Below are 20,699 nucleotides of genomic sequence, written 5' to 3' on the forward strand. Positions count from 1 at the left end.
AGGTGGCAGATCTACCCCAGGCCTCTCTTCAGTCAGGGGGAAAAACAAAAGTCCCCCAAATAGTAAACGTTCACTTTCTTTCTAGTTTTGCACCTTTGCTGAGCACTAGTTCTCCTTGCATTTTTGAGCTACCCTGCTATAGAACTACAAGACACTTCATGCGTATGTGCTGTGCGGCTGGCTGCTCGCCGCGAGAGCCGCACGTGTCGCAGGGAGCCTGGGGCTGCCAGGCCCGTTTCCTGCTGAAAGGAGCTCGTCCCTGGGGCGGGGAAGGCAGCTTCAGGAGGTTTCCTCATTCCCATTGAGGGCTGCTGAGGATGCTTAGAGCAGAACCTGCTTCTACAGAGGCTCAATCATCGGCCATCCATAAGAGGGGCTAACGCTCGCTACACTCAAGCACCATCGTCTTGGTGCCTTGGCAGCCAAAAGAAGCACCTACATGTGGCCAACCAAAAGTTAAAGGCTACAGCTTGCAGAATGGCAATATAAATATGAGTTCATCCATAGAAACCTGTGAACCTGATCCCACACCGCAGCTTCTTTGTGTTCGGTGAAACCTCCTCACTGTGGTTAACCAGAGGTGCCCTGCAAGCATTAATGAACATGGAAGATGCAGTGAAGACCTGTCAGACAGCTCTGATTTTTGCATGTCCTACAGGTCTTTTATCTGTTTCATGTGACAAATTAAACATTTCTAGAAGAAACACAGGAAGCTAAAGAAGGTGACACAGTACTTGTCTTCCAGCACCATATACTAACTGGAGCTACTCTAGCAGCCCTACTCTTGGGCTCTGCCAAACTATACCTGTCATGGCAGAGAAAGAAGATGTGATGGTGACAAGTCCTTCACCCTCACGGCAGCAGCCTCAGAGCAACAGCAGCACATGCTTTGGCTGTCATACCTTTCTAAGAGCAGTGCTGGCTTCAGGGAATAAGGGAGAGGGCAGATGTGATCCACCTAAGCCCCCTTTTCCTGCTTACTTTCCATGACTCGGCTATGTGGCATTTGTGAGTGATCTCATCAACCCCAAAGCCCAGGCCCAAAAGGCAAGAGGTCTCCATGGGCTGCCGGGACAGGTGACGTAGGTTTATAAGAGATACACTGGGGGCATCATCTTATCCAAGACTGATCTGCTCTCTGGAGGTTCCTCTTTGCCTCTAGCACATCCTCGCTCTGCAGTCACCTTAATGAAAAAACCTTGGACAAGCACACTGTTAAAGTAGGTGCCTCAGTTTAAAGTCAAATGGAACGAAGGCAGGTCTTTGTGCCACCTCGAGAACACTGATGGGTTGTGCTGCAACACAGAACTGTACCTGAGAGCTTCCTGAGATCCTCCCCACACAAAATCCTATCAAAGGCTTTGGCACACAGCCTGGAGCGAGCCTGCAGCATGCCCTTTACAATTATTAACATTTCTTTTAGCTCCTCTGTCTTTCAGTTGATGCTAAAATGACTTCAGGCTGAAGCTTGGCACTCAAGAGTCTCCGGCCTAGTAGTAAGGCTTCATCCTTCTTAGTCTTGTTGCTGTATCTCCAGTGATCTTTAAAATTAGATTTATAAGGAGGACTGGACCCATTTAAAAATAAATGGTAAACAGCTGAGTTAATATTGGAAAACCGACTGTTGCACAAACACAGTAACATTTTGTAACATCCATGTGTGATAGCAGAAGGGTTTCTTTTGCCTGGGAAGCCCGGTGGTTTTTACTGTGCAAGTGCTACGTGCTTCAGAGCCATAAGACGCCAGAGAAGAAAATCATTGCTTAACACGGGTAACAGATTTGTGGCATTATATAAGAAGGTTCGCAATCCAAGAGCACGTAGACTCACTGTTTTGTGCTGACACGAAACAGGCAAGCGAACTCACGGCTGGGACGTCCTGATGCACAAGTACACCAGCCACATGCAATTAGAATAAATAAATATACCCATCAGATGGGGTTATTTAAGGCAGACGGCCAAACCACAGGAAAAAACAGGATCCCCCAGTCTGTTGTGTGGTCACCTGTCTCCAGCTAATCCACCACCTCCAGCAGCTTCCAAAACTGAAACACAGAGAAAGTCCTTTCAGCATACGTGCTGCTGATCGGGTGCTCCCAGCAGAAGCTCTCTGGGCTTTCAGAGAAAGCCAAGACAGCGGCTGCCCTCGCCAAGCACCCACTCCCCATGCTGGTCCTGTCTTCCTCCCTGATACCATGTCCCCACCAGTCTGGAGCACCAGCAGAGCTGCAGATGCTGCTGCAGCAGAGGACCGTCCTACCTGCTTTCTGTGGTGAGAGCCAAAAGCAGAAGCTTCTCTGGACCACAGAAGAACACCTGAGAGAGTGAAGAGGTGTAAAACTTGGACAGCCTGCAGAGAAGACATGAAGGTGCCTCATGTGCTGCAAGGCTGCCTGCAGACCTAACAGGGCCAAGAACTGTGCAACAAGCATCACAAGCCAGCAAGCTAGGCACGCTGGCTGGAAATTTGTGGCTGTTAACGGGTTAATAAACTTCCTCATACGATCATCAAAGTTGGAAAAGATCTCCAAGATCATCAAGTCCAACCATCAACCCAAAACCACCATGCCTACCAAACCATATCCCAAAGTGCCACATCTACATGGTTTTTGGACATCTCCAGGGATGGTGACTCCACCACCTCCCTGGGCAGCCTGTTCTAACGCCTGACCACTCTTTCAGTAAAGAAATTTTTCCTAATATCCAATCTAAACCTCCCCTGATGGAACTTGAGGCCATTTTCTCTTGTCCTATCATTAGTTACTTGGGAGGAGAGACCAACACCTGCCTCACTACAACCTCCTTTCAGGTAGTTGTAGAGAGTGATAAGGTCACCCCTCAGCCTCCTCTTCTCCAGACTAAATAGCCCCAGCTCCCTCAGCCACTCCTCGTAAGACTTGTTCTCCAGACCCTTTACCAGCTTCATTGCCCTTCTCTGGACACGCCTCAGCACCTCAATGTCCCCCTTGTAGTGAGGGGCCCAAAACTGAACACTGTACTCCAGGTGCAGCCTCACCAGTGCTGAGTACTGGGCCACGATCACCTCCCTGCTCCTGCTGGCCACGCTATTCCTGATACAAGCCAGGATGCCGTTGGCCTTTGTGGCCACCTGGGCACTCTGCTGGCTCATGTTCAGCTGGCTGTCAACCAACACCCCCAGGTCCTTTGCCACCAGGCACCTTTCCAGTCACTCCTCCCCAAGCCTGTAGTGTTGAACGGGGTTGCTGTGACCCAAGTGCAGGACCCAGCACTTGGCCTTGTTGAACCTTATACAATTGACCTCAGCCCATCAATCCAGTCTGTCCAGATGCCTCCGCAGAGCCTTCCTACCCTCAAGCAGATCAACACTCCCACCCAACTTGGTGTCATCTGCAAACTTACTGAGAGAGCACTCAATCCCCTCACGCAGATCATTGATAGAGATGTTAAACGAGACTGTCCCCAAAACTGAGCCCTGGGGAGCATCGCTGGTGACTGGATTTAACTCCATTCACCACAACTCTCTGGGCTCAGCCATCCAGCCAGTTCTTTACCCAGTGAACCTACACCTGTCTGAGCCATGAGCTGCCAGCTTCTCTAGCAGAATGCTGTAGGAGACAGTATCAAAGGCTTTACTAAAGTCCAGGTAGAGATAGCATCCACAGCCTTTCCCTCATCCACAGAGGAGATCATGCTGGTGAAGCGGGACCTGCCTTTCATGAGCCCATGCTGGCTGGGCCTGATCCCTTGGTTGTCCTTCACATGCCCAGTCAGCACACTCAGGATGAATCGCTCCATAATCTTGCCCGGCACTGGACCTCCCCTGTTAGCCAGGACTGCTGACAGATGATGGAGAGTGGCTTGGCCAGCTCCTCCGCCAGCTCCCTCAGCACTCTCGGGTGGATCCCATCCGGCCCCATGGACTTGTGGGTGTCCAGGTGGCACAGCAGGTCATTAACTGCTTCCTCCTGGATTATGGGGGTTTGTTCTGCTCTCCATCCCCGTCTCCCAGCTCAGGGGGCTGAATACCCTGGGAGTAACTGGTCTGACTTTTAAAGACCTAGGCAAAGAAGGAGGCAGATTATCAAGGGGAGAAGAAACACAGCAGGCACCTTGGCTACGTGAGGGAGGCGGGGGGGGGGGGGTACAAAAGCCCGAAGGCAGATCTGCCTGCAAGAAGATGCGCCTGCGACCAGAGCAAACGAGCACCAGTCACCGAGGTGGGAGTGGGCTCTCTCTGGCAGGTGGGAAACTTACTTTCTACCTGAACATCGCACCCACGCAAAATGCTTGCACTGTCCAGAGAAGCAGCTCCGACGCAGTTGGGAAAGCACCGCACAGCTTCCCGGGGAGAGGCAGCAGCACCTCACAGCCCTGGGCCAGAATGGCCAACTAACAACACTTGTGCTAGAATACTAATTAAGTAAAGTGCCTAGCTACTGAGAACAGTGGAAGGTAAATGCTGACTTTGGATTTGTGATTTGAGTAATACGTATGTTTTAATCACCAGCTGCTGATTCCATTTAGCCACAGGGATATGTCAAGAGATGCCTTGAATTGTTTCTTTATTTAATTTACAGGGGTTAATGCAGCTGTAGCACAGACATTAAGGAAAGTTATCAGAACTAAAAGTTGTCTAAAATCACAGAAAACTAGTTTAATTTGCTTCGTGATTGTTTCAGGCTTTGAAGATATTTATAAGATGCTCAAAATGCTTTTCCCCAGCAGTTGAGCTCATTTTAGTTTATGAAACCAAATTTAAATAAATGACTGCCATATAAATAGCTGGATCTTTTTTCCATGATAGGTGTTAATGGATTTAAGTCTACAGTTCAATGTTTTGCAGAGTTTTTAAGCAACCAGTAGAAATTCCTAGAGTTTTAATTGGAAAGTGCTGTTCACACGTCTGGTGACATATGCTGGGAACATCTTTCAATATTCGTTGCTTGTGTAAAATAGAAGTCTCAAGTTACTGTTTGTTTTCTATGGGCAATACCCATTCAGCAGAAGCAGAAATGAAAAGAGGAGCACAAACTGAGATGGAGATGATCAGAGGGAAGACTTCACCTTACTAAAAAGGCAACTGGAAAAGAAGAACTTACAAATACAGGATTCTGGAAAAACAAAAGCAAAATGAATAGCCCATCTGTTTTTGCATCTAGCTGATTTTCCTGCACAAGGGACGGCACAGACTTGCATTACCCCACCACATCACCTTTAACGTCAGCCTGCAGCAGTCCTGAGTAGGGTCTCCAATGCAGCGTGCCCATAGTATGTGTTTGACATATGACCATCTTGGAAACAGAGTACTCCATCATTCAGCGTTTGGGTTAGTATGTGCCAGAGTCCACGCAAGTAGCTTGAGTAGGTATCCATCAGTGCAAAAGGGAATCGAGAGCGTGGCTCCATCCTTAAGCCTCCCCACATCACGAAGGATTGTGCCACTTTCCCACAGAGCTCCGACCTCAGAGAGGAAACGACACAACCTCTCGCTAAGGAGGGACAAATGATTGTTATCCTCAGGTAAGAAGTTAAAAATGGGGATGCATCAAAGGGGTTTGATTTTACAAAGCGCTCTACCCTCCTCACATTTTATCCTCCCCAAATAACTCATCTCCATTTTCCTGAAGTGTGGAGTCTTAACATATATTGGTGAGATTTTACAATGAATGAAAGACTAATTCACAGAGCTAGCTTTGATGTATGAACAAATAACCACCTCTTTTTTTTCCAAGAGAGAACTGAAAAAAGGTGGATGGAGAAAGTCCTCTGTGAAGCCACAGTTACCCAGGAGACCCCAGTAAAATACACAAAGTATTTGGACATGTCTCGATTACAAGCATATTCACTATGAAGGCAGCTTATTGCTTGCTTTTCTCATATGTAGCCAAGAGGAAAAGTCACCTTCCCTCACTTTATCTCCTTTATTTGAAAACTAAAATCCCAGGTAGTCAGAACTGTAGCACACAAAGAAAACACTCATCTGTATCTGTTAACATTTCTGCATCGCATTATCCCAGGTCAGCTTAAGGTTTGTAACACGATATTGGGTTTTATTGTACACATACCCATTAGTACGTCGGCTGAGTGTTAAAGCTTGTATGCTTTGTGTAGATGTTTTTTCTAATAAGCACATTCCTGGTGTGAGACGGGATGTGTCTAATCCATAGCAAAGCTGACTGAAAGACAATGGGCTCCAGCCAGCTCAGCTCTGTTTCAAGGAAAGAGGACAATAACTGCGTTTGACATTTATAAGAATCTAATTTCCTTGTGCTTTAAAAATGGAGCTCATTACCCTCCGGACTGGTGCCTTCCACCAATTACTGTAACTGACGTGCGGGGATTTTTCCTTCTCTATATTAGTATTTGATGCACTCTAAACGGAGGCTGCTTCCTAAATTATTTACTGGTCTTCTGTGCACTAACCACGTTATGAGACCTACGCTATTGACAGTAAGAAGGAAATTACCTTTTCAAAAGACAGCGGAAATGGGAAAATGATTTGGCGAGCAGGGGCCCATCCCTGCCAAGAGCAGGGCAGCTTTTCCCTGGGGTGCCAGGGCTGGGCCATGGGCACCACCACAGGTCCCAAACACCTCATGGGCAGGGCCACGGCTGGGGCTCAGCAGAAGTTGTGGACGGTACCAAATCAAGCGTTCCCCTGATGACTGCAATTACCCACCCGCCTTCGCCTCCGAGCTCTTGCTGAAAGGGGGAAGACGTCTGCAGACCTGTTTCGAACAAAAGGATACAGAGACACTCGGAGAGCAGAATACCATCCAGTAAGACAGAGATTAAATGAGGTTTCTACACCAGCAGAGCTCAGCTCTAAGTGCTAACGGCTCGGTTCTCCCGAGGCGGACTGCAGCCCTAACAAAAAGGACTCTCAGCCCCAGACACACTACCCCACTGTCTCCTGAAATTTTACATCCACCACCAATTTCTCTGGCGCGGTAAATCCCAATTATTTGGTTTCAGTCTCCACTTCATTGTGTTTTAAACTGTCATTTATAGCTGTGCAAAGCAAATGTCAGATTTAATATATGCAGAAGTTAGACTGTATCTCCGAGGTGACTATTTCTGGAGCCATTAGCTCTGAGTTCACAAGTGCTACTGTCAATATATGATGCATTTTTCAGCAAGGCTCCGAGTGAAGGCTATAAATAGAGATAGACAAATCTGGGGCCAGGAAAGGGTAAGACTTCAGTTTTGCAAAACTAGATACCAGTGTTGGTCACAACCCAGGTTCTTGCCTGTCTGAATCTGCCCCATTTGGAGATGAGGGAAGTCTGTCTGTTGGTGATAAGCATTGCCATTCGGGGCTTGCAGAGGCTTCAAAGAAAATAAAGCAGCTCTGTGATAGTTTTGAGGTTTTTGAGAAGAAAAACCCACTACTGGTTGTTTTCTTGTTTTAAGTAGGTCAGATACACACCCTCGTGTATATTGATCTAGGAAATTTGTGGGATGTGGGTCGTGGCAGAGTTTCCGACTCCTGCTCCCAGTTTTGATACCAGAAAGGGCCCTGGCTCTTGAGATGTCAGCAGGGAAGTGGTGGAAGAACAAGACGCTCCAGCACTGCTATTCGATGCAGATCACGCTGTAAGAATGCATTAAGTGCAAGACAAGTAAGGTCAGCTCTGTCTCAGATGGTGACAAACAAACAAACAGGTGCCAGAACAGCCTGGTAAGGATGCCCTGTACCTGCCGTTCCCACCCCTGCCAGCTGACAGATCGCAGTTTGCTTTGGCAATCGATCCCCCTGTCCACCCACGCAGGGCCTTTGTGTCCATCCCACTGCCTCTTTTGGGAAGGGCAGAGAAGGTGAGGACCAGCCACAGTCTGGCCCCGAAGCACGCTGCTGGATGGCGCGGGTGGCTGTGCTGCTCCCAGGGCACCCGGACAAACCGCATCCAGACTGCTCAGTTCAGAGCGATCCGAGCATTCCGAGCATGACTTCATCAAACTCGGCTGCGCATCACGACACCCACAAAACCCTTTTTGGGAGTCTCAGTTGATCCTACCCTGCAGCTCTCTGCTGACACGGAGCTCCAAGGCCAGGTCCTTACCCCAACGGTGGGGCTGCTGCGCCGCAGCAGCAGTGAGACTCGCAGTGCTGCAGGGGCTGTGCTGGCAGGCGCAGTGCTCCTTCCACCTGCCCAGCCAGACATGCCGTCCAGCCCGTACACAGCACGGCTCGTCCTCAACCATTTTTCATCCAACGAGGCCATGGGAGGGCCGAGAAGGAACATCAAGGTACTCCCAAGTTAACTTAGAAGATAACTTAGTTGTTCCTGATACACAGAGCCCACACCAATGCTTTCAGGTTGCAGCTCTGAGGCAGTTTCACCCTTACCCAAAGCTTGCACCCAGCAGGTGCAGCTTTTGGCAGAGTTTGGGTGGTTTATAAACCACGGAGTTCAGAAAGGGCCACACAGGTAGGCACCGCATTCGTTATTGCCCACAGACTGCTAATTATGGATCCAAACCCACGTACTGCCCTACTACGGAAATAGGCACAGACTGTGTGCCTAGAGCTGACGCACTGGGTGCCAAACGTCCACTGCCCCTAGAGATCGACCCAAGGTTGGGGCGAGTACAGCACCAGTAGGGATTAATGGGGAAGGGGAAACATGTAAAGAGCAGCACAGATAGGGACTGGCATACGGAGGAGGAGCAGAAAGTGGCAGGTGGCTGCTGGGGCTTCTTGTCCCAGAAAAGCTTCTCGGCCACGCAGAAGGGGAGCTCCAGCCTGGCAGGTCTCGGGAGGTCAAGCGGCAACTTCCTCCAGGCACACGCAGTTGAAAAACACAATTAATCTGGATGTCCTTGGAGGTATGTTGTGTTTTAATGGCTAAGCAGAACGGAAGCGCATGGAACAACTCTACATGGCTCACCAGCATCAAACCATGCCTGGGTTCCCCCTTCCTCTCATCTGTTGCTTCGCATTTAAAATGCAGGGTCACTGTTTCCCGCAAAACAGGAGCCAGCAACCTGTTCACTTGCTACAAAAAGTTCGGCTGAAATTTCAACCCACAGTAAGTGGAAATAATTTCAATCAATCAGGTATAAAAAATTCACAGGAAAAAGAGGATGCTTAAAAAGATCAAGATTTAAAGTTGCTAGAAGAAAAGGCTCACTCAGATCCACTAAGCATAAAATCAGGTAAGTGGAAAAGTTTAAGTGACATGAATGCATTATTACAGAAAAACAGAGGAGATCTTGCTGGATAAAGACGATGACATGAAATTTAAGTCGTATGCAGGCATGCTGAGAAAGTAACGTTCTAAATACTTTCTGCTTACAATTACAAAATGATCAATTGTTAAGTCTTGGACAGAAAAATATATTCCATTCTGCCTGGACATGCACAGCGGGCCAAGAATGCACCTGGATAAGCCAAGCATTCATTATCTCCCAGACACTCAATATCCCATAATACCCCCAGCGGCTGCCAGCTCCTTGTCCACCCTTGACCATACGCCATGTGCCCCATTTCACAGCTGAAAAGTATTTAAAATTCATGAAGCCTGTTGAAAGCTCAACTGTCACATTCTGCTCATTCCACAGGGTATGGGAAAACCGCGCAGAAGGGACATTTCAACCGGGGCTATTATGGCTCTTGAATAACCAATATTCCATTAAATTGCTAATAAACCTACTTGAAGATAAGTTGATCACAATCGAACCATACAGTAGCATTCCTTTCCTTTAACACCAAGTTGTCAGGTTTCACTCTGTACTGTACTACTGTTTCTGTGCCGTTTGTTCGTGCCTTGACACAGAGCATTCAAGATACTCACTTTGTCCCCAGTCCTCTAAATGCCCTATTCTAAAGAGGCTGAAAGATCTTTGGCAAGGATAATACTCCGCTTATTTTAAGGTAGGGAACTCTTTTCAAAGGAAAATCTACGCCAAAGAAGTGCAAAATAATTCTACTTCAACCGGGATATTTGGGAGTTTGTAACTTCTTGAACAGGGTGCTCACACTTGAATGTAGTGCTAAATGGTACAAGCACCTCCCGACGTCCTCAGCTTGGTCTGCTCTGAATTTTCATTTGAGTTTGCAGTTCAGCAACAGATTTCCTCCTCCCTCCACCAAATCTTAGTTTTATCAACCAAAAGAAATATAAAAAACTTCTGGAAAAAAACTTCAGGAGTGTTTGTTTTGCATTAAAATGGATTTTGTTAGCTTTCCCTGCAGTTAATTGTCAAGCTGCTGGCATGCCTGCTGTTGCCTTCTGATCTTGCTGTGTGCATATGTCATTGTGCCAAGAGGACTCCAAATTTTGTAATTTCTAACACTGAGAAGCATTTCAGTCTCCTTCTTGGAAGCGGATTTAGAAGCTTTAATTTTACATTAACTAACCCGACACTGCTGAAAAGCAGCTCCCACCCAGCTCCATCCCAGCAGGGAACCATCATCACCACCTAGCTCTGATCTCCTCCCATTGCCTCTCCGACACATGTGGGAACCAGCCTGCAGGTTTCAGCTGCACAAATAGCCCAGGATCATCATCGGGAAGACTGGGTCTCACCTAGTCTGTCTGGTGGGGAGCCACAAACAAGATCAGTGGTTGCCACCAGGTCCCCATTGCCACATACCGAGGACAGGCAGGGAGGACAAGCAATTGCTCCAGTGGGCGCCTGCCCAGACCCTCTCGGAGCCAGCTCAGCTCGAGGAGCAATGATCAAACTCACAGGCAAAAAGAATATGTTTCTTCACATCGAATTCACTCAATAACTGGCCTTTCGCTGAGGAGCATCCGGTTGCTCCCATGTTATTTTACAACAAGGGCCCCACGGGCAGAGGTTATACTAACCCAGCATTTTTTCCCTTCTAATAATAGGTTTCATCCATGCTTTCAGAGAAGTTGACTTGTCTGTCTTTCTTTAGCTATGCTAGCACATCCTGCAAGAGTGCCCTGAAGTGTCTAGACATATATAACAACAATAATGGCAGAAAATTTAAACCTTGACCGTTTGTCATCTGCCAACTAGATCCAATAAAGTTTCCACTGCCAGCTGAGAAAAGCGTCATCCCAGTAGGATTACAGAAGTTTGCTGGTATACATGAAATGGGATTAAATCCTTGAAAACACACCAACAGTTTTAAGTAGTCAAAAATACACCTCAATACAAATAAGCAAACTGGAAGTCATCTGCTGAACAAACTGGCCATCACAGTGCGAGGTGGGACATTTCAACCTGAAAATAACATTTAGCAGTCTAATACTATACTGACAAGTTTTAATAAATTATTAAGCTTTAAAGAAAAGGATGCAATAAGTATAAGCAATTATGCATCTTTGGCTACTGTTCCTTGAACTCAAACTGACAAAGGCAAAAAAAGAACCAGGTTTGCAAGTCCTGCTTCCGCACCGACTTCCCACTGGAGGCTTACAGTCGTCAGGAGGAAAGGAGAATACAGCAGCAAGCACTGAAACACACAGAGCACAGGAAGGATAAGACACTTCTGCCTATGCAGTGTCCTGCCCTGCCCACCAGCTCGCCAAGTGCCCGGGCAGCTGCCGGTCCCCGGGGACGCCTGCCGCACGCCCTGCGGATGCAGAGCGGGACAGGACGATGCCGCCTCTCGGGCTGCCTCGCCGGACCCCCCTCGCCCTCCTGTGCCTCCTCTGGTGACAGACGGATTGCAGCACACGCTCTCTTCTCGCCTTCGGCATTTTTAAGCCATGAAACTCGCAGGCAGTATTTCATTTAGAAACATTAACAACTGTAGGCAGACTACCGTCATTGTAACGTACGTGACATTAACGTGACACTAATAAAACACAGCTCCTACTTTCAAACCAGCCTGCTCACGCCCTGCCTCCCCTCCGTCCCTTGCTAACACCTCGGGGCACTCAAGACACTGTTACTCGGTAAAATTACAAGATTGGAGAGTTATAGAACGCAAAGTTTATGGCAATTCAACCTCTTTACGTGACAGCATGAGGTCCTACCACCCAAGAGGGTACGCTGACCCACAGACACAGAACTATGCCCTTGGCCCTCAGGAGGGAGCACGGGAGCCTTCCCAAAGCCGCTCCAAACCCCTAAACCTCGCCATCAGAGCTGCTGTGAGAGGTGCCCGTCCACCCTGCAGCCAAGCACCAAATTCAGATATAGGTGATACATCACCAAAAGTCCTGAAAAATTGTGAATTTCTTCCTTCTGACAGACATGTAACTGCTTGGAAAAAGGAAAGAGCCACCTGCCTTTCATGCAGTGATGTTTCACCCAGGCAAAAGGGGCACACGTACAAACTCTGATCTACAAAGCCCTGATATGCAACAAATATTAACAAAGTACAAGCCAAAGGAACTATTTAAGGCCTCCCTAGATTTAATTACCTTGAAGTCTATGTGAGTTTGAGTACATTGACATTGACACAACCCCCTCCAAACAATTTCTGCAATATAGGCACAGGGACAGAGAATTTAAAACATTTTGTAAAGATGCAACACAGCAACACACATCGTTTTACTACTCAGCAATGGATGAGTATTGATACAAGTTCAAAACCAAGACCTAGATTAGAATGCTACTCTTTAAAAAAAAAAGAAACCCCAAACAACCAACTGAAATCGCTTAGGTGTTTATTTCTAAGTTTAAGCCATAGTCATTTCAAATCTCAGAGGACACTGCTGGTTTGATCACCTGAAAGCATCACCAACACAACTCCACGCAGATATGCCAGGAGAGCATTTAGCTGCAGGTGGGAATTACGAGGGTCAAACCTGAACGCAGGACCTAAGCTCTAGGCAGGCAGCAGAGGATGAAATCCTGGCCCCACTGAAGCCAGAATCCCCCCGCCCAGATGTCCCTTTACATTTTATACAATAACTGCAGCAATGCAAATGCCAGGATGCCTGTACGGCAACAGCTCTCGGAGCACCAACAGGTGCTACGTGGTTCATTGTTTTGCTCCTTTTCCTGCCAAACAAGCTGATACACACTTTTACATATCCCGAGACCGTATTCTTTTAATAGAGCTAAATATTGTGTTCAGCTAAAAAGTACAGTGAAATCGGGGGTGGTGGTGTTAAATTTTCAAAAGAAATAGATTTCCTTGACATGTCTGCAACTGTGTTACTACTGCACTTTGCTACTGTATAAATATCTTCCACTTGTACATGCATAAAATATGAGTGGATTTAAATAAAGGGAAACCAAAGGGAAACTTGTAATGCACAGGGACAGGGAGAAAAAGGAAGAACAGCAACATAACAGCTAAGTAAAAAGTAACTGTTCAAAGATTCAATTTAACCAAAGCTCTTCTAGCAGCAAGGTCCTTTAGCTGAGACTCCTACTCACGCTCCCTTAGCTAGGCGTGCTTTTGCAAACAGCCGTCTCCACTCACCCGCCGATCCCACCTGTCGGGCACTTTGCTGGAGACGCAGCCGCTTCGGCATCTCACCACTTCATCTGGCAGACAGCTACTCTGGGAGGGGAAATCTCTCTCCGCAGGCTTTTAAATGCACCTTAGTAATCAGGGTTTCACTTAAGGTATTATTTAATAAGAGCTGCTCTGAAGGAGGAGTAAATCCAGTAGGAACTCTTTCTTTTTGCAGCTACACTGCACGGGGCTAATTGAATGTGACGACCTCCATTTCCCGATTATGCCGCTGGTACCCGAGGCGGCAGACGCCCGTGTTTGACCACTCCAAGCCAGTGCCCTGCGCAGAGCAGCAGTGATGCTCCCGAGGGGTTACGTACTGGAGCACCCGTGCTCTGCTCCCCAGGCATCGCTCTGGGAGAGCTCCACGAGAGCAGGTCCCCCGCTCGGAGTGACCCCTGCCTGGCAGCAGCCTGGCCCAAACCCACCGCCGCAAGGAGCCAGCGGCAGCAGCACGACCGACGGGCGCAGGGCAACAGCAGCCTGTTTCCAGACTGGCGTGGGAATAGGGAGCGCGCCTGCTGGAGTAACAGCCAGGAGTCGATGATACAGCAGACTCCAGTATTACTTTATAGTCAGCCTAATGGCTTTTCCTTTCTCCACACAGCACTCCGTAACTTGACTGCCATACAGAAATAAAGGGAAATACTCAAATTTATAAAATTATAACTAAAAGGAAACTATTACCTCACCAGATGCTATCAACACCATCAGAGGTGTAGAAGTAACCTGACAGTGTGTAACCGCAGCTCTCCCAGACAAAGGCGATGCCAGAGCCCGCAGGCACCTGCAGGACCTGCTGCAAATAGAAGGCAAGCCCTGGGCTGGAGCAGGGGTCATTCCTGCAAAAGTTCAGTGAAAACGACTTCATGTACTCCTCCTGCCATTGAGGAGCTGGACGGTGCATCTCCTTGGCAGCTGGTTTTGGTTCAGCTGCTGGGGGCTCCTGCTGCATGCAGCGGGGAGGACGTCCCTGCTGCGTAGGATGGCTGAGCCTCCTGAGGACCACTGTCGCAGGCAGGAAAGTCCCAGCTCCACTGAGAGGGCTCAGCTGCGGCCGTGACATGTTGTCCAGCCTGGGAGGAGGGAAATGACACCCACACCATGTACCAAGCATTGGGTGAACTGCTAGGAGCACCTGGCCTGAGAACAACTGCCCTTGGCTACAGCATCGAGCCCTTAGTGAATCGCCTGCAAGCATCCTGGAGAAAATGAAGATGCCCTAAAACTTGCTAGTTAGATACCTCCATGTAAAGAAGACAGCTCAAGAGCTCCTCACCATCACTGGGTTACATTTAGGATGACCAGAGACAAGCATATGCTGTACAACAAGTTTTTTAGCTTCTTCAGTAGGATGGGTCTTCTGCTGGCTGGTGTAACTCTACGCTGTACACACAGATCTGTGGGCCAAGCAATAAAGTGGAAACCTGGGAAAACAATGACTGCTATATTCTTTGTAGGTGTTAGTGTTGTTTTTAAAATTTCTCTCTACTGCTAATGCTTTTGATGTCCAACAAGTTGTAAGGGCTCAAGGGGAAAGGTAGAAAGTCTGTTTTCCTACCTGCTCAGGCTGGTGAAGGAAAGCTGTAAGTGTAGTTACACGACAGTGAAAAGAAGCTGCAGAAATGAATACAGTCTGCAAGATCAGAGAAGAAGGAATATGATACTTTGTTTGGCCTGTTCCACATTCATCTTCCACTTCAGCAGAGTAACAGGTTGAAAAGCGGACGAAGGTAGGAAGCAAGTCTCCAATGCACTGGAATACACCAATTCTCCGAAGTGCTCACGTTGCTCTAAGGGGAGAAATACAGCTTCTCCTTCAGAGACCACTCACTACAGTGACCAGAAGGATGACGCTCCTGAAAAACCTAATGCACAGTTACTGAATATTGATTTATAAAGGCACAATAATTTGTTCAGAATACAGATAACACTCCGTGCTATTTCAGTTACAGATAAAGTGGCAAAGCTAAAATGCACCGAAAAAGTGACAGATTTCATAGACAAGATGGATGTCCCTAATAAGTAAAAGCAGTTACACAATGAACACACAGAATTAATAATTTTCAAAACCTTATTTTCACAAAGCTGCAATAGTTGAGCCAGATCATTAAGCAGCTAATTCACATGCTAAAAATAAGCAAAGCCCAGGAGCAGTTTTAAGAAAATGTCATTACATGTCCAGAAAGCCTGCTCTCACATGTGAGAAAGAACACTGTATTAGATTAAGGATCAAAGATAATGAATAAGTTAATTGGTGTAGAAGGGAAATTAAATCAGATACAAAAGCCCAAACAATTATAACAAGCTGAGAGAGCTGGGGCTGTTCAGCCTGGAGAAGAGAAGGCTCTGGGGAGACCTTACAGCAGCCTTCCAGTACCCGAAGGGGCCTGCAAGAGAGCTGGAAAGGGACTTTTGACAAGGGCATGCAGGGACAGGACAAGGGGTAATGGCTTTAAACTGAAAGAGGGTAGATTTGGACTGGATATAAGTAAGAAATTCTTTACTATAAGGGTGGTGAGGCACTGGCACAGGTTTCCCCGAGAAGCTGTGGCCATCCCTCCCTGGCAGTGTTCAAGGCCAGGTTGGACGGGGCGTTGAGCAACCTGGTCTGGCAGAAGGTTTCCCTGCCCATGGCACGGGGGTTGGAACTAGGCGGTCTTTAAGGTCCCTTCCAACCCAAACCTTTCTATGATTCTATGATTTAGTGCAATATATCAGAAATTAAGAGAACGTATATAAGAACCAAGTGAAAATCTCTGGATGGCAGAATCAAGATTCACAAGGGCATTTTTTTTTCTCCTTCGCTTCCCTACCTTAGAAACAACAGGAATAGCACCAGGGGTGTAGATTCATTATTACCTGGAAAGGATGAAATTTTCAATATTCACACCAAAAATGCAGAAGTGCCAAATAAATATTTTTGGTCTGCATAAGGAAAAAATCCAGTAAAATATTCAGATTACATTATACAGAGTAATTTTCATCCCAGTCGTAACATGGGAGGACATTAAGCAGCAGTTATTAAAAAGTACTTTTAAAACAGCCAGTCAGGATGATTTCCACTAAAGGAGGAGTTCTGTAGGGTTCAAAATCCTTCACAGCCTAATGGGGATGCCAGAAAACTTTGCAAATTGACTAACAGGGGAGTAATAAGGAATTGAAGGATAAAATAATGCCACTCAGCATGCATTTACAGAAATTTAATCTTTTCTAGTTTGATACAGCTTCAGATGAAAGGATAACTCCAGTCAATAGCAGTGGTAGTGTTGATGCAGCAGGTTAAGGTGTATACAAGTGGGTACTGCTGCTGGTACGCAAATAAAGCGTTATCACACACGTCTCGGGATGCAGTGAGAATGGGCACCATTGCCAAGTAAGTGTGTTTCAAACAGAACCCATCCGTGCGAGGTCAACCAAGTTTCACAGAAGCAGCCCGAGAGCACACAATCATCACTGGTCAACAACTGAAGGAGCGTCAAACCATAAGCAAACCAGACCACAGGCAGGCAGGACGGCACAAGAGGTGCCAGCGACCAACGCACACGGCCATATGGCCTGTGTGGCTGGCACGAGGACCTCGTGCCACGGCCAGAGGATGGACCATCTGTTCTGTTTTGTAAACTGACGATCACAGAGCATCATCGTCCGCACGTGGGCTCTGACTGAGACCCTGGAACCAAAGAGACGCCTTCGGACGGACAAGCAGGGGAACACCGCGTAGGAGCAGAGAGATCCACCATCCTGGCACATGCCACTGCCAGAGCTGCTCTCCAGTACCGCACCCACCACACGGAGAACGTCCAGCAGTCACAGGGCTCAGAGAGGAGCCACCAGGAGGAAGGCATCAGTTCCAAAACCTCAATCAAAGCAGCCTTCATGGAGCTCAATCTGTTTCGCTGATCAAAGCGGATTATAAAGGCCTTCAGTCATGTCTAAAGACCTATACAAGGAACAGAAATTCAGTTACAAGCTCTGACAAAACACAGCGCCCAGCAGCTGAATCCAAACCCGGAGCCATGGCTGACGCAAGGATAGTGTTTTTATTTTTAAAAGGAAGATAATTTATCATTCAGATAACTATGCAAGGATTGTGTTAAACGCTTTCCCTTCTTTGCAGCCTGAGCAGAGGGCACCCGCGGCTTGGCGGCGAGCAGCCCACCGTCCACGCGGACAGAGTGGGGCTGGGAGCAGACGACGGGTGAAAGGCTGAACCCGTGAGCCTACTGCTAGCCCGGGCACCAGACAGCACGGACGGACAAACCGCGGCTTCATGACTTTTCCTCCTTGTTCAATGAAGGGGAAGCAGATACAGAGCCTGGTGAGAAACTAAGGCACTTTTCAGACAGTGCCTAATGCCAGTGCAAATGATGTAATTTTAGGAACAGATGAGTCTGAAAATCTTCACTAAAGAACTTTTTTCTTTTACCCTGTTTGTTATTTTTTAATTGCTGCCACACATCCCTGTGCCAGCAGGCGTACACTCACAGAAACAGATGACGTACTTGGTTTACTACCAACAAACGGATCAATTTTCTCTTTGCAGGTAGTAAAAGGCCTCCCTGGACAAGCTTGTGGCTAGTTAGGACAGACAGGGTGGTTGAAGATATGTTACAGTACCACTTACTTGCCACTTCTGCTGGTGTACTTAGCAAACAGGAACTTTAAACAGTACGATCTTGAACGAAAGCACACAGCATCTGCAATATGTACTGCAGCACGTCCGAGCGACGGGAGAACCGTGAGGAGCGGTGTGAACGGCAGAGTTCACTTGGGAGGGGGCGGGGGCAAGGCGGCTTGGGAAACACTGACGTATTGTCTTTCCATTACCCAAAATTACACTTTGTGAAATAGCATTAGATCATTTTAAGAGGTTTATACAAGGACACTGAAAAACAAGTCCTTTTGCAAATTCTATTTTTTTAACGTCTCCCTCCCCTTTCTATTTCTACTATGCATCAGGTTGTGAAAATCCAACATGCAATAAGTCTAGCGTTCCCAGACAGAGGAGACCAACCTCGACCCAAGTTAAATCTTCCAGCTGTTCCCAGCTCCTTGTCTTCTCTCCATCAGACAGGCTCATAGCAGTGCCTTAATTACTTGTTTAGGAAGGATGTGACATGTTCCAATTTAATACATTTAGCCCTTCTTAGAGCAAATGTAGAATTAAGCCTCAGTATGCACTTGACAGATCTCTTAGCAACTAGAGTGCAATCAGCCAACAATGGGTGATTCACAGTTTTAGCAAGAGTGTGCAGAACTGCCTGCCAAAAGTCTGAATAAACTCACATTGCTAGACACTATGGTAAAATGTACCCTGATCTCTTTTAAACTATTATATCATAAAGGAAAGTTAAACTGCATGCATTCCAGCAGCTTGGCTGAGTCTGGAAATACAATTGAAGCGCAGCATCTCGATTTTATGATAACTGAGACTTTTCGGTGGTTATTTTCACTTAATTAGGATAATGGTGTCTTTCAAGGGAAACTGCTAAAATCCATCAGTTTGTGTAAATAAGGGATGACTTCTTCCGTTTCCATGGCTCTGAAATGAGAAGAGTCTGGAGGACGCTAATGGGGGTAGTCTATCCAGAGTCACATTGATTAAAAGATGGGCTTAATCTCGCACCTACTGCTGTGGTGCCCACTGGCATTTAAAATATTTAGAGATCTCTGTGCAACCCGTGAGTCAGAGGGGAATAGTGGGAAGCAGCACGAGAGTGCAAATATCCATCCTGTAGCACTGCTATGCTCTCTTTATCGCCCTCCAAAACCCAGTTGAGGACCAGGCTGCCACAACAGATTGTTCGCACTTCTACAGCCAAATTCGGCCTTCATTGACCAGTTTCACTCCAAGCTTCAGATTTTGCTTTGGAAGTTTCCTCTACGCTTTCCATGTAGGTATCTTCCTACACAAAAACAGACTCAAGCAAATCCTTTACGAAATACTATTGAAAAAATAAACAAAATCAGAAAAGCATTGCTGGGATTAGTCCCATGCAGCGAGAGCACCAAGTGACAGAGGATAAGTCCCAGACCCTTCCCTTTCAGCTACAACCATGAATCATGACAAGAGCTTTTCCTGTGGCACACCGGACAGCAGAGTGAAACCCCTCATGAGTAACAGGGTCTGGCCCCAGGAGACGGGGAGAGTCCTCCTCAGCATCCCAGCCGCATCTTAATGTCATTGTGGTGAAGAGTCCTTTCGGATCTCTGGCACAAAATTCAGCTCCGGGGGTCTGAAAAGCTTTTCACTCTATTTTATGGCAATTCATCCATTGCATCTGCTCCTGTCTCACATTTTGGACTCTGTTTTTCATCATCCCTTCCCCATCAATACTCACAGCAGAAGAGAGCTGACACTGTTGTCATTTCTGCTTTAACTGCCTCAAGCCACCGCTCAGTTGGTACCCAGCTGAACAAAACCCCATTTAAACACACAGACATCTTAGCCACCTTTCTTTGCCATCTTCCCAGCAGGTCTTGTCTTCCAGCTCTCTCTTGAGGTGGGAGACCCACCCTTGGCTCCATGCAGACACCACGCAAGGGCTCTGACCCCACATGGCTCCCAGGAAGGAACATCGTGCTCCTTACAAACCGGGCGCAGACCCAAGACGACAAAAATCTGCACCATGCTAAATCTGTTCACCATTTTGGCACCGCGCTGCGGCAGCCTCGCGCCGCCCCAGCCACCACCCAGGTGGGATCGCTCCCACCACCGGCGGGAGCCCTGCTCGGCAGCCTCGGGCAGCCCTTTTCCAGGTAAGGCAGATACACTTGGCTACAGGAGGAGCTTTCTTTGGCACGGAAGAGCAGGGCGCCCGAGCCGGCTGGCAGACCTCACCTCTGAAAACAGGGTTGTGGTCACGGAAAGGAATTTGAACACACTGTGCTCCCCGCTGCCCTTAACACTAGGATAGTCACAGGTTTCCGCTCCTACGGGCTGACGACTCTTCAAAGCAAAACAAAGGCAGCAGGGGACGTACAGCGAGTGTGGGGAAGATGCATTAAGCGCAAAAATACCACAGCTGAGTTTCTGTAAATGCATAAGGACAAAAATTAGGCAGCTAAAGAGAAGGGCAAGTACAAAGTAGAAGGTGCTTACACATTTACAGCTTTTGTAAAGAGAGGCTTCCTATTGACAGCACTCCCAATAGACAAACCAGAGCCTAGGAGATTTTTCCATGCATTTCCGCAAGGATTAGATCAAAGGGTTGAAAAGAATGTGAGCAGCAGGGCTGCAGGGAGCTGGGGCACAGGCGCCTTGGTCGGAGGGAGCTATGGGCAGGAGGGGGATCCGGCGTTTAACTTCAGCCAAGCA

The 20,699-nt window shown here is 47.5% G+C and overlaps 1 protein-coding gene across 1 annotated transcript in view; it reads right to left on the minus strand.

The window, feature by feature from the left end:
• Positions 1 to 20,699, minus strand: part of DDAH1 (dimethylarginine dimethylaminohydrolase 1) — a 65,291-nt gene that overhangs the window by 20,078 nt on the left and 24,514 nt on the right. The gene's annotated exons all lie outside the window — the stretch shown is intronic.

The sequence above is a fragment of the Opisthocomus hoazin genome, chromosome 6 (assembly GCF_030867145.1).
Source record: "Opisthocomus hoazin isolate bOpiHoa1 chromosome 6, bOpiHoa1.hap1, whole genome shotgun sequence".
NCBI classification, from domain to species: domain Eukaryota; kingdom Metazoa; phylum Chordata; class Aves; order Opisthocomiformes; family Opisthocomidae; genus Opisthocomus; species Opisthocomus hoazin.